Source organism: Mustela erminea, chromosome 13 (assembly GCF_009829155.1).
Source record: "Mustela erminea isolate mMusErm1 chromosome 13, mMusErm1.Pri, whole genome shotgun sequence".
Lineage (NCBI taxonomy): Eukaryota > Metazoa > Chordata > Mammalia > Carnivora > Mustelidae > Mustela > Mustela erminea.
The window spans coordinates 67,130,708-67,145,537 of NC_045626.1; positions in this window are offsets into that span (position 1 = coordinate 67,130,708).

A 14,830-nucleotide genomic window follows, 5' to 3' on the forward strand; every position below is an offset into this window, starting at 1 on the left:
AGGAAATAGAACAGCACCTCCCTTGTGTCCTGTGTAGTCCTGAAGTAGTCAGGGAGGAGATTCCTTTTGGCAGTGCTTTTATCTCTGAGGGAATGCTGATTCAGGCTTACCAGGTCAGTCTAGAGATGAGTGTGTCCCCTGAAGTGTAACTTGTGACTTCACTGTTTTCTTCCAGCACTGAGATCTCAGGAGTTCCATTTTGTTTGTGCATCTGATTTGCTTCCATACCACATCATATCTTACCTTCCACATTTCATATTTTTTCACACGGAGAGTCTGCACACAACCCAGTCAGTCCAAATTCTCCCTGGTGATCAAGGTCAATTTTTTTTCCTAAGCTAAAATGGACTTTTTAAAGATTGTGTTTCTTTGAAGAGAGATGAAAGAGAGAAAGAGAGACAGAGAGACAGAGATACAGAGGGAGAAAGGGAAAATGAAAATAAGAGAGCATAATAAGTGGAGGGGAGAATCAGTGAGAGAGGGAGAAGCAGGCTCTTCAATGAGCAGGGAGACCATTGTAGTGCTTGATCCTAGTATTCTAGGACCCTGGGATCAAGTACATGATCCCAGGATCATGACCTGAGTTGAAGGCAGACACTTAACCACTACCCAGTATCCCAGATAACACAGATTCTAGTAGCTGATATTTTGAGTTATTTGTGAAACTCTTAGCTATGTTCATAAATGAGATTTTCCTCCAATCTTCACACCTGATACTCTTCCTTTGTGTTGTTTTACCTCAATTGATTTTCAAGAATGCAACACATCCTCTATTTTAGTATTTATTAAAAACCATTTGTTTTCTACAAAGACTTAAACAATATGGTGGGCAGAATGAGCTCCATCTGACCTAGGACCCTGGAAGGCAGGTCAGAATTTGGCAGAAAGATTCTATGACAATTACCTGTGCCCAGATGACAGGAGCAAAAAGCAGAGCCAATACCCTTCCTCCCCACTCTACCCTCTCATTTTCCACTAAAGGAAACCCTCTATTTACTCAGTGAGGAGGTAAAGAGAAGAATCTAGGCCATGCGGGAGAAAACACAGAGGTTTGCTTGCTGAGGTCTATTTGCTGGCATAAAGTCCCTCTCACTGTGTTTCCTATAGTTTCCATAGGGATCGTTGCAACTTGAGTTCATAGAGCAAATATATTTCAATTATCTGATCATCCTGTCCATTTATATTTCTATGAATATCAGGCCTAGACAATTTACTCTGTTTCAGTGGAGGATGAACTATGAGGCATACATGACTCTGAACTGAGGGCTCTTGTGGCACCTGGGGGCCCAGGTCAGGAAACTCAAAGAAAGTAAGGATACTGCTTGTACTAGTGGGCAAAAGTCAGTGCTAGATTTTCCTAGTCTTTCTGGTCCAGATCTTGAGCTTTCAGGGGAAGCTCGCCTGTGCCCTGCTGACCTCAGATACATTCCCCCACAGAATATGTCACTGTTTCCAGCACTCCTGGGATGGCTTTGTGACCTTTGCAGGTAGACTTTTCTGATGTCACCATCCAGGGTAGTAGATTGAGTAGATCATCTCTGTGGGGTTTGAGACTGATCTATCCATTTTTCCTGAGAATCAATGCCATCAGGTAGACAACTAACTGAAACATTTATTTTAAGAGATAGTTCAGGAACACCTGATATTTGAGTTTGCTTCTTGGTTGTGCCTGGTTTCACTATTGAGACATAATGCACTTGAACTAAGCTCAAGGCTTAAAGTCCCCCAGAGAACCCCATTGGTTCAACCCTCGTAGTAATTCTTGGGTTATCCTTACAGGTTGACTTTTTTGGTTATTGTTGTCATTGTCAGGGTCTCCTCTTAAGATCACCAGATCTCATGGCCTATATCTTGTCATTATCTCTGTTTTCTTCCCTGAGAATATCATGCTGTCAGGACAGCATGTCTTTTGTCCTTGATTACTTCTGTGGGTAATCACTTATTCTTGAATATTACCCTTACAGACATTATTTTGCATTGAGTGCTTCATGCATTTAAGGTATTTTTAGTCTATATTTGTAATTTTTCTTTTTTTTTCTTAGCAAAATGAATGATATTAAATAACATTACTATAAATGGTCTATAAAATTGATATGATACTATTCACTGACAACTCATTCCTCTGTTCCACAGCCACTTATTTCTGAATGGATAACTGATAACACTCTCAAAAATGTGCTCTAGTAAATTTATATATGTGTATACATATGTATATGCATATAAATATATATATACATGTATATATGCATATACCTATATATAAAATATATCTAAATATGTGTATAAAACATAACACATTATTGATTCTTATGTGGTTCCAGTGTTCCATGACTCTCTTTTACATATAAAATATAATCAGTAATATTCATTTAAGAAGCATGGAGATGTCTCTAATTTTGATTCACAGTTCATCATTATTCCACAAGATAATTTACCATAATTTGGCCAATTTTCTATGGAGAAATATCCATGTTGGTCTTAATTGTTATTGTAACATCTCTGAACTCGGTATCCCTGTATATGCATTTCTGAATGTAGTAGTTAGATAATCTTCATTAATAACTGACTTCTAAAACTGTAACACTGATGTAAACCATATACATATTTAATGTTTGGTAAAAATTTAAAATTTAGGTTCCAAAATTGACTCACCAATTTATGCTCTCACCACCAATGGATGAGAGTTCCCATTTCTCTTTTTTAATGTTTTATTTACTATTTTTTAATTTTTTTATTAAAATTTTTCAGCATGACAGAACTCATTGTTTATGCACAAAGCCCATTGTTCCATGCCATGTGTGCCCGCAAGAGAGGGAACACAAGCAGAGGGAGTGGGAGAGGGAGAAGCAGGCTTCCCACTGAGCAGAGCCTGATAATGGGCTGGATCCCAGGACCCTGAAATCATGACCTGAGCTGAAGGCAGACACTTAAAGACAGAGGCACCCATGTGCTCTGACAATCCAATTTTCAAATAAGGCTACATTTCTAAGTCCTAAGGACTACAACTTCAATATACACTCTTTGAGAGGATCCAATTTCATCCAGGGTATTAGGGAAGAAAACCTCTTCCAAAAATATTTTATAATTGTCAATAGCTTTTAATAAATATATGCAAAATCCTTGCACTGCACAGAAATTATAGCTCATAAAAATACATTCAAACTTAAGAAGACAGGAAACTACACAGAAATCACACCATATTAACACATGAGGTAGTTAATACACCAACTTCTCCCATCCTGTAAATGAAAACAAATGAATATATAAATGCACAAAGAGACTGGAGACCTTGGTGTCCTCACTCCCATGCTAACCTTGGAAGTCATGAGCTTCAGTGGAAATAAAAGTCAGTTCCATAAATGTCTGTGGGACACATAACTGGAAGCTAGCAGGAGTCCTGAAGCAACATCAGAGGAGAAATTTCCCTGAGTGTAAAGACACAGGACACCAAGGAGGAGACCTGGGCTCTGACCACAGAATGGGCATCCAGGAGGGAGACAGGAGGTCTCAGATTCAGTGATGTGGGCAGATGGGGTGAAAACCTTAAGTGTGAAACTCTGAAAACACCAGTGTGTGGGAAAAGAAGTGAAAAGAGACATTTAGTGTTTGCCAGGCACAGGGGAGTAGGAAAAAAGGAAAGGAGAAACAACCCACTTCCCACCATAAGTCAAGAAAGAAATGCATGACACAAAAACCAGAAAAAAATCTAAATAACACATAATATTACTTTTCAAAACCAAATAGAAGAACCAATGACTGAATTATTAATTTTGAACAAACCTAAAAAAATGATAAGGGATATTTGATATTAGAAACTAAAAATAAGCATAAATCCTTATATTATTTTATAGATCACTGTGGAAAGATAAATCATGAACATTTCAACATCCTCTACATTAAAATTAGGACCTTACAGATAGATTAACATGCCCTCCACACAAGGGTGACATGCACATACATGAAGTGATCCACATATTTACAGATGGTGGTGATGTCCCCACATCAATGCACACACTTAATGCCAGTGAAGGGAGCACTTACAAGGGCACATGTTCTGTGATTCAGTCCCCGTGGATTGCGCCCAGCAGGGAGCTCACTGCAAGCAGGAGGGAATTGGGGGCCACAGAGGACTGAGCACAAGGGGACATGGCCTGACTGATGGTGGGTCAGGGGTTTCTCTACAGGTGATAGAAATATATATTTAACCATGATAGTGGTTGCTTAATTCAGTTAAATATACTATATTTAAGTATAAATATACTTAAATACTTAAAATACTTAATATACTTAATATACTTCAGTACACTTCATATACTATATTATACTTAAATATTTATACTTAAATATAGTATATGAAGTGTACTGAAGTGTACATTCACTTTATATCAGTGAATGTAATGGCATGCCAATTACCTTAACACATTTGTTTTGGTTTTGGTTTTGTAAAAAAATAACAACAACAAAAACAAAACAACAACAACAACAACAACAAAAAAGAAACAACAAAAATGGAAGCTATTGTCACTCTCCTTGAAAAGTTGTCCTGTGGTCAGTCAAACACTCAGCCCTTCAGGGTCTCCACACTCTCCCTCTTTGTCACACAGTTATACAGGTGACAAGGGGAACAGGGGCATTTTTCTATCTTGGGTCCCAATGGGCCTGCAGCACTGTGTCCTTGATGATGCTGTCATGCCCTGCTGAACAGTAGTAATCAAAGTTGACTTTAGACCATTTTTTGATATTATTTTCTGTTTTGTGTGTGTTGAGTTTGAGGAGTTCATTATAGATCCTGGATATCAACCATTTGTCTGTACCGTCATTTGCAAATATCTTCTCCCATTCCGTGGGTTGCCTTATTGTTTTGTTGACTGTTTCCTTTGCTGTGCAGAAGCTTTTGATTTTGATGAAGTCCCAAAAGTTTATATTCGTTTTTGTTTTCTTTGCCTTTGGAGACCTATCTTGAAAGAAGTTGCTGTGGCTGATATCGAAGAGATTACTGCCTATGTTCTCCTCTAGGATTCTGATGGATTCCTGTCTCACATTGAGGACTTTTATCCATTTTGAGTTTATCTTTGTGTATGGTGTAAGAGAGTGGTTGATTTTCATTCTTCTACATATAGCTGCCCAGTTATCACAGCACCATTTATTGAAGAGACTGTCTTTTTTCCACTGTATATTTTTTCCTGTTTTTTCGAAGATTAACTGACCATAATTTAGATTAGATTGGAACTCATTGAGAGCATTGTGAAACTCAGTCCTGGTAGCTTTTAACTCCGACCTAATATTGTGAACATTCTGTCTGGTCGCTTTCAGCACAGCCCTAATCAATTCTGTTTGGTCATCCATGGCTTTCTTCAACCTAGCTATTGTCTGGATAATTGTTAACATGAATTCTCTTTCTGACATATTGTCTATGTTGATAGCCATTAGCTCTGTTGCTAAAGGTCCATCCTCTGTATTTTTCTTCTGTTGGGCATTTCTCCTCGTAGTCATTTTGGTAAGAGATGACTGAACAGATGTTGCTGGATGTATTGACCATGGTACAGTCAAGGTGCACCCTGGAACACTTCTGAGTATTCAGGACTCCCCACCCATATGAGAGACAAAAGAAAAGAAAAAGAAAAAAAAGGGGAAAAAAAGAGAGAGAGAGAAACAGGAAAGAAAGGGAAGATGAAAGAGAAGGTTCAGCCCAAATGGGCCCCAAGGTAAGATTTATGAAGTATACAATCAAAATCAGACAAACACAAAGACTGATAAAAGTATATGACAAGAGAAAGAAATATATGCAAATAAAGGAAGAAACTCATTAAAAAGAACCCCAAGGGTAAGATTTATATACTATCAGGACAAACACAAAAACACAGAAACAATGGTGGAAGAAAAAGATGGGAGAGTGGTTATAAATTCTCAGTGTGGGTGAGGAAGGTTGTTTTGATTCTTCCTGGATGTATCTTTATATCTTTGTAGAATGACTCAACTTTCCTAAGATAAAGGGGGATTAAAAATTGGTTGACCTATAGGGGTAGTATTGATTAGGGAAAGGGGATTACGTTGAAGTTTAACTCTATATGAATATTAGAAAATAAAAGTAAAAAGGTATAAACTAGACTAAACTAAATTTTTTAAAAAAATTCAAAAAATAGAAATGCAAAAGAAAAACACTGGTGTATGTATCAAAAAGTTCATGTTAGGAGGTTATTATGGAATTTGGTGTACTGGACATCTCACTGTGATGGTATATAGGTTAAAAATTTTTCTATGTATAAAAAAAAACATGAACCAGAATAGTGGAAACGAGTTAAAAATAAAAGTTGTCCTATGAAGTAGTGGTGATTGTTCTCTTGGAGTCTTTTTTTTTTTTTTTTTTTTGCCCTTTCTTGGTTTGTTTTCTGGGGGAGGGGTTTTCAGTCAACAATGTTCCCTGAGTGAAGTCCCCCCACTCCCCTCAAGGGGGTAGGCTCTGAGGAAACTGGTTTTTTTCAGGCTTTTGTTCTCTGGTGGTTTTTATGTTTGTTCACATTTTTTCTTCTCTCACCTTGACCACTTTTGATGGATTTTGTAGTTTTAGAGGAAAACAAACTGCATCCCTGACCTCCCTCTCAGAGAGAAGCCTCAGTCTGACTGCAGAGCCCAAATAATTTCCCCCTTGCCCGCTGATAGAGCAGGTTTAGCGGCGTGGTCCCTGGGGATGCAGGATCATTTGCTTGTACCCAAAACCACAGCAGTGGCGGCTGTCTGGGCAGCTCCAGACCGCTAGAGAGGTTCCAAGCAGCGATTGCACACTGACATTTTCCCGCTAGCCCAGGCTGGGAGTGCCTGGTCTTTCTGGGTCTAAGGGAGCCCGCCTTGCACACACCTCTTTCAGTGGAGGCTGTGGGTCGCCTATGCATTTTAGGCTCTGAGAATGGGGCACAGGTCCGAAAGCACCAGGCTGGGCCTTTGCGCACCTCATTCAGGGGAGAGTTTGGGGCGCGTGTCTTAGGCTCTGAAACAATGGTGCGAGTCAAAGTCTTCCAGCCGGGCCTTTGTGTACCTCTTTCAGGGGAGAATGAGGGGTGTGCACATCTCAGGCTGTAGAGCAGGGCTTGAGCATTCTGTCCTCTGGTGAGGCTCCCAGCCCCTCACAGGAGCTGGATCCCACGTGTTCTCTGGTGCACTGGCAGTTTAGGGACCAAGACCTGGTTTCTCCACTGCACTCTCTCTGGCTCAGTGCCAGGGGAGGCGGTCCTGGGACTGGGGACTTAAGCCCCTGTCCCTAGCTGACCCAATTCCCACAATTTCCAACCCATGACCCTTTGCTCTTTTGGATTGCTTTCAACCAGTCTACAAGTTAATGCTGTTCCCCAGACACAGGGCACTTTCACTGGTATTAGGGGTATTACTTTACAACCGGTCGCCTCTGGTGGCTCCCTCCCCCTTTTTTTTAATCTTCCGATATCAGTCTGAGGTTCCCACTCTACTTTACCTGCCTATTGGCGTCTTCTGCCCCTATAGAGATCCAGACGTGTATAATTCTGATCTCAGGCTGATTTTACGAGTGATTGAAGTTCTTTGGTTGGTAATCATCACTTTAGGGTAGAGGCTTAAAAGGCACCTACTCCTACTTCCCCGCCATCTTGTCTGCTTCTGCCCCCTTAAAATTTTAGGTATATACAGCATCATTATCTCTAGGCACAATGTTGTATAGCAGATTTCTAAAATTAATTCATCAACCATATCTGCACCTTTATACCAGTATGAACAATCATGTCCCATTTCCTTTTCCTCCCAGACTTTGACAAACCACATATCTCCTATAAGTGGAATTATACACAATTTATCTTTCTGTGACCACTTTATTTCACTTAATATAAGCTCCTCCAGGTTCCTCCATGTCATTGCATAAGGCAATATTTTTTTTTTTGCATTTCATTTTTGTAAAGTTTTAAATTTTTTCAGCGTAACAGTATTCATTATTTTTGGATCAGTGCTCCATGCAATCTGTGCCCTTTCCAATACCCACCACCTGGTTCCCCCAACCTCCCACCTCCCACCCCATCAAAACCCTGAGATTGTTTTTCACAGTGCATAGTCTCTCATGGTTCACCTCCCCTTCCAATTCCCCTCAGTCCCTTCTCCTCTCCATCTCCCCTTGTCCTCCATGCTATTTGTTATGTTCCACAAATGAGTGAAACCATATGATAATTGACTCTCTCTTCTTGACTTATTTCACTCAGCATAATCTCTTCCAGTCCTGTCCACATTGCTACAAAAGTTGGGTATTCATCCTTTCTGATGGAGGCATAATACTCCATAGTGTATATGGACCACATCTTCCTTATCCAGTCATCCGTTGAAGGGCATCTTGGTTCTTTCCACAGTTTGGCGACCATGGCCATTGCTGCTATAAACATTGGGGTGCAGATGGCCCTTCTTTTCACGACATCTGTATCTTCGGGTTAAATACCCAAGTAAAATTGCAGGGTCATAGGGAAGCTCTATTTTTTAAATTTCTTGAGGAATCTGCACACTGTTTTACAAAGTGGCTACACCAACTTGCATTCCCACCAACAGTGGAAGAGGGGTCCCCTTTCTCCACATCCCCTCCAGCACATGTTGCTTCCTGTCTTGCTAATGTTGGCCATTCTAACTGGTGTAAATTGATATCTCAATGTGGTTTTAATTTGAATCTCCCTGATGACTAGTGATGATGAAAATTTTTTCATGGGTCTAATAGCCATTTGTATATCTTGATTGGAGAAGTGTCTGTTCATATCTTCTGACCATTTTTTTTTATATGATTATCTGTTTTGTGTGTGTTGAGCTTCAGGAGTTCTTTATAGATCCAGGATATCAACCATTTGTCTGTACTGTCATTTGCAAATATCTTCTCCCATTCCGTGGGTTGCCTTATTGTTTTGTTGACTGTTTCCTTTGCTGTGCAGAAGCTTTTGATTCTGATGAAGTCCCAAAAGTTTATATTCGCTTTTGTTTCCTTTGCCTTTGGAGACCTATCTTGAAAGAAGTTGCTGTGGCTGATATCGAAGAGATTACTGCCTATGTCCTCCTCTAGGAGTTTGATGGATTGCTGTCTCACATTGAGGTCTTTTATCCATTTCGAGTTTATCTTTGTGTACGGTGTAAGAGAATGGTCGAGTTTCATTCTTCTGAATATAGCTGTCCAGTTTTCCCAGCACCATTTATTGAAGAGACTGTCTTTTTCAACTGTATATATTTTTTCCTGTTTAGTCGAAGATTAATTGACCATGGAATTGAGGGTGTATATCTGGGCTCTCTTCTCTGTTCCACTGGTCTATGTGTCTGTTTTTATGCCAGTACCATGCTGTCTTGGTGATCACAGCTTTGTAATAAAGCTTGAAACCAGGTAACGTGATGCCCCCAGCTTTATTTTTGTTTTTCAACATTTCCTTAGCGATTCATACAAATTTTTGGATTATTTGCTCCAGCTCTTTGAAGAATGCTGGTGGAATTTTGATTGGAATGTCATTAAAAGTATAGATTGCTCTAGGCAGTATAGACATTTTAACAATGTTTATCCTTCCGATCCAAGAGCATGGAATGGTCTTCCATCTTTTTGTGTCTTCTTCAATTTCTTTCATGAGTGTTTTGTAGTTCCTCGAGTACAGATCCTTTATGCTTTGGTTAGGTTTATTCCCATGTATCATATGATTCTTCGTGCTATAGTAAGTGGAATCGATTCTTTCATTTCCCTTTCTGTATTTTCATTATTAGTGTATAAGAAAGCCACTGATTTCCGTACATTGACTTTGTATCCTGCCATGTTGCTGAATTGCAGCTCGAGTTCTAGTAGTTTGGGAGTGCAGTCTTTTGGGTTTTCCATATAAAGAATCATGTCCTCTGTGAAGAGAGAGAGTTTGACTTCTTCACTGAACATTTGGACTCCTTTTATTTCTCCTTGTTGTCTGAAGGCTGTTGCTAGGACTTCTAATACTATGTTGAACAAGAGTGGTGAGAGTGGGCATCCTTCTCGTGTTTCTGATTTCAACGGGAAGGCTGGAAGCTTTTTCCCATTGAGGATTATATTTGCTGTGGGTCTTCCATAGATAGATTTGATGAGGTTCAGGAATGCTCCCTCTATCTATAATTTGAAGCATTTTAATCAGGAACGGATGCTGGATTTTGTCAAATGTTTTTTCTGCATTGATTGAGAGGACCATAGGGTTCTTCTCTCTATTCATATTAATTTGTTCTAACAAATTGATTGACTTACAAATGTTTAACCAACCTTGCAGCCCAGGGATGAATCCCACCTGGTCGTGGTGAATAATTTTTTTGATGTGCTGTTGGATCCTGTTTACTAGGATCTTGTTGAGAATCTTAGCATCCATATTCATCAGTGATATTGGTCTGAAATTCTCCTTTTTAGTAGGGTCTTGGCCTGGTTTGGGGATCAGGGTAATGCTGGCTTCATAGAAGAGTCTGGAAGTTTTCCTTCTGCTTCAAGTTTTTGAAACAGCTTCAGGAGAATAGGTGTTATTTCTACTTTGAAAGTTTGGTAGAATTCCCCAGGGAATCCATCAGGTTTGGGGCTCTTGTTTTTTGGGAGGTTTTTGATCACTGTTTTAATATCGTTACTAGATATTGGGCTATTCAGGTTGTCAATTTCTTTCTGGTTCAATTTTGGGAGTTTATAGTTTTCCAGGAATGCATCCATTTCGTCTAGGTTGCTTACCTTATTGGCATATAACTGTTGTTAATAAAACCAAAATAAACTTTTGGGATTTCATCAAAATCAAAAGCTTCTGCACAGTAAAGGAAACAGTCAACAAAACAGAGAGGCAACCCACGGAATGGGAGAAGATATTTGCAAATGACAGTACAGAGAAAAGGTTGATACCCAGGATCTATAAAGAACTCCTCAAACTCAACACAGACAAAACAGACAATCATATCAAAAAATGGGCAGAAAATATGGACAGACACTTCTCCAATCAAGACATACAAATGGCTATCAGACACATGAAGAATGGTTCATTATCACTAGTCATCAGGGAGATTCAAATTAAAACTACATTGAGATATCACCTTACACCAGTTAGAATGGCCAAAATTAGCAAGACAGGAAACAAAATGTGTTGGAGGGGATGTGGAGAAAGGGGAACCCTCTTCCACTGTTGGTGGGAATGCAGGTTGGTGCAGCCTCTTTGGAGAACAGTGTGGAGATACCTCAAGAAACTAAAAATAGAACTTCCCTATGACCCTGCAAATGCACTACTGGGTATTTACCCCAAAGATACAGATGTAGTGAAAAGAAGGGCCATCTGTTCCCCCCAATGTTTATAGCAGCAATGGCCACGGTCGCCAAACTGTGGAAAGAACCAAGATGCCCTGCAACGAACGAATGGATAAGGAAAATGTGGTCCATATACACTATGGAATATTATGCCTCCATCAGAAAGGATGAATACCCAACTTTTGTAGCAACATCAATGGGACTGGAAGAGATTATACTGAGTGAAAGAAGTCAAGCATATATATTCAAGTATCATATGGTTTCACTTATTTGTGGAGCATATCAAATAGCATGGAGGACATGGGGACTTAGAGAGGAGTTGGGAGTTGGGGTAAATTGGAAGGGGAGGTGAATCATGAGAGACTATGGATTCTGAAAAACAATCTGATGGGCTTGAAGTGGCGGGGGGGTGGGGCTGGGGTACCAGGTGGTGGGTATTACAGAGGGCATGGATTCCATGGAGCACTGAGTGTGGTGAAAAATTAATAAGTACTGTTATGATGAAAATAAATCAATTAATTTTAAAAAATAAATAAATAAATATTTTAAAAATGAGATTTAAAAAAGTCAGTAAACAACCTAAACAGATATTATTTAAGTAATATCGATAGATACAAAGGTTGTCATGGAGCTACATTCGGATTTAACACTGTTTATATCAGATGGTAGTATGCTTCAGATGATTTAATTTTTTATAACCCATATTTTTAATATAATAAACATATGCTACTATTATAACCAGGAAAAAAAAGAATGTTCTGTATATATCTCTGAGGTCCATCTAGTCCAATGTGGCATTCAATGTTCTTATTTCTTTTTTTTTTTTTTGTGATATGAATTCTTTATTTGGAGGACAGTTATCAAAGCATTTTATACTTCATTAAAAAGGCATAAGAGTAATTATTAGGTCATCAGCAAATACTTATTTTCTTTTGAAAGTATTTCAATCATGTTTCATTGAATTGTTTCCCAAAAAATATCCTTCTAGTAGTCCTGCCGGCCCAGCCTGACTGTAACTGGTGTACTTTCTGACAGGGGCATAAAGATTTGAGATATGGATGTTAATTAAGTAGTACTGAATGACTGGAACTTAATATGGAAAGGGGCAAGAATTAAGGAGTTACCATTTATCTTCTGGAAAAATTTTATTTACTGTATAAAGCTTGTAAATGGTTCAGTGTAAATAACTATGTTAAATTTTTGTGTGTGGTGTAAGGAAATGGTCCAATTTTATTTTTCTGCATGTGGCTTTCCATTTTCCCAACACAATTTATTGAAGAGGCTGTCTTTTTTCCATTGGACATTCTTTCCTGCTTTGTCAAAGATTAGTTGACCATAGAGTTGAGAGTCTATTTCTGGGCTCTCTATTCTGTTCCATTGATCTATGTGTCTGTTTCTGTGCCAGTACAATGCTGTCTTAATGATGACAGCTTTGTAATAGAGCTTGAAGTCCGGAATTGTGATGTCACCAACTTTGGCTTTTTCTTTCAATATCCCTTTGGCTATTCGACGTCTTTTCTGGTTCGATATAAATTTTAGAATTATTTGTCCCATTTCTTTGAAAAAGATGGATGTACTTTGATAGGAATTGCATTAAATATGTAGATTGCTTTAGGTAGCATAGACATTTTCACAATATTTATTCTTCCAGTCCTGGAGCATGGAACATTTTTCCATTTTTGTGTCTTCCTCAATTGATTTCATGAGTACTTTATAGTTTTCTGAGTATAAATTCTTTGCCTCTTTGGTTAGGTTTATTCCTAGGTATCTTATGGTTTTGGGTGCAAGTGTAGATGGGATTGACTCCTTAATTTCTCTTTCTTCTGTCTTGTTGTTGGTGTAGAGAAATGCAACTGATTTCTGTGCATTGATTTTATATCCTGACACTTTACTGAATTCCTGTACAAGTTTTAGTAGTTTTGGAGTGGAGTCTTTTGGGTTTTCCACATATAGTATCATATCATCTGTGAAGAGTGATAGTCTGACTTCTCCTTTGCCAATTTGGATGCCTTCAATTTCCTTTTGTTGTCTGATTGCTGAGGCCAGGACTTCTAGTACTATGTTGAATAGCAGTGGTGATAATGGACATCCTTGCCGTGTTCCTGACCTTAGCTGAAAAGCTTTCAGTTTTTCTCCATTGAGAAATATTTGCGGTGGGTTTTTCATAGATGGCTTTGATAATATTGAGGTATGTGCCCTCTATCCCTACACTTTGAAGAGTTTTGATCAGGAAGGGATGCTGTACTTTGTCAAATGCTTTTTCAGCATCTATTGAGAGTATCATAGTGTTCTTGTTCTTTCTTTCATTGATGTGTTGTATCACATTGACAGATTTGTGGATGTTGAACCAACCTTGCAGCCCTGGAATAAATCCCACTTGGTTGTGGTGAATAATCCTTTTAATGTAATGTTGAATCGTATTGGCTAGTATTTTGTTGAGTATTTTCGCATCTGTGTTCATCAAGGATATTGGTCTATAGCTCTCTTTTTTGACGGGATCCTTGTCTGGTTTTGGGATCAAGGTGATGCTGGCCTCATAAAATGAGTTTGGAAGTTTTCCTTCCATTTTTATTTTTTGGAACAGTATCAGGAGAATAGGAATTAGTTCTTCTTTAAATGTTTGGTAGAATTCCCCCGGGGAAGCCATTTGGCCCTGGGCTTTTGTTTATTTGGAAATTTTTAATGACTGTTTCAATCTCCTTACTGGTTATGGGTCTGTTCAGGCTTTCTATTTCTTCCTGGTTCAGTTGTGGTAGTTTATATGTTTCTAGGAATGCATCCATTTCTTCCAGATTGTCAAATTTATTGGCGTAGAGTTGCTCATAGTATTTTCTTATAATGGTTTGTATTTCTTTGGTGTTAGTTGTGATGTCTCCTCATTCATTCATGATTTTATTTATTTGTGTCCATTATCTTTTCTTTTTGATAAGTCTGGCCAGGGTCTTATCAATTTTATTAATTCTTTCAAAGAACCAGCTCCCAGTTTCGTTGATTTGCTCTATTGTTTTTTTTTTTTTTTTGGTTTCTATTTCATTGATTTCTGCTCTGATCTTTATGATTTCTCTTCTCCTACTGGGCTTAGATTTTCTTTCTTGTTCTTTCTCCAGCTCCTTCAGGTGTAGGGTTAAGTTGTGTAACTGAGACCTTTCTTGTTTCTTGAGAAAAGCTTGTACCGCTATATATTTTCCTCTCAGGACTACCTTTGTTGTGTCCCACAGATTTTGAATCATTGTATTTTCATTATCATTTGTTTCCATGATTTTTTTCAATTTTCCTTTAATTTCCTGGTTGACCCATTCACTCTTTCAAAGGATGCTGTTTAGTCTCCATGTATTTGGGTTCTTTCCAAACTTCCTCTTGTGGTTGAGTTCTAGCTTCAGAGCAATGTGGTCTGAAAATATGCAGGGAATGAAACCAATCTTTTGATACCGGTTGAGTCCTGATTTAGGACCGAGGATGTGATCTATTCTGGAGAATGTTCCATGTGCACTAGAGAAGAATGTGTATTCTGTTGCTTTGGGATGAAATGTTCTGAATATATCTATGATGTCCATCTGGTCCAGTATGTTGTTTAAG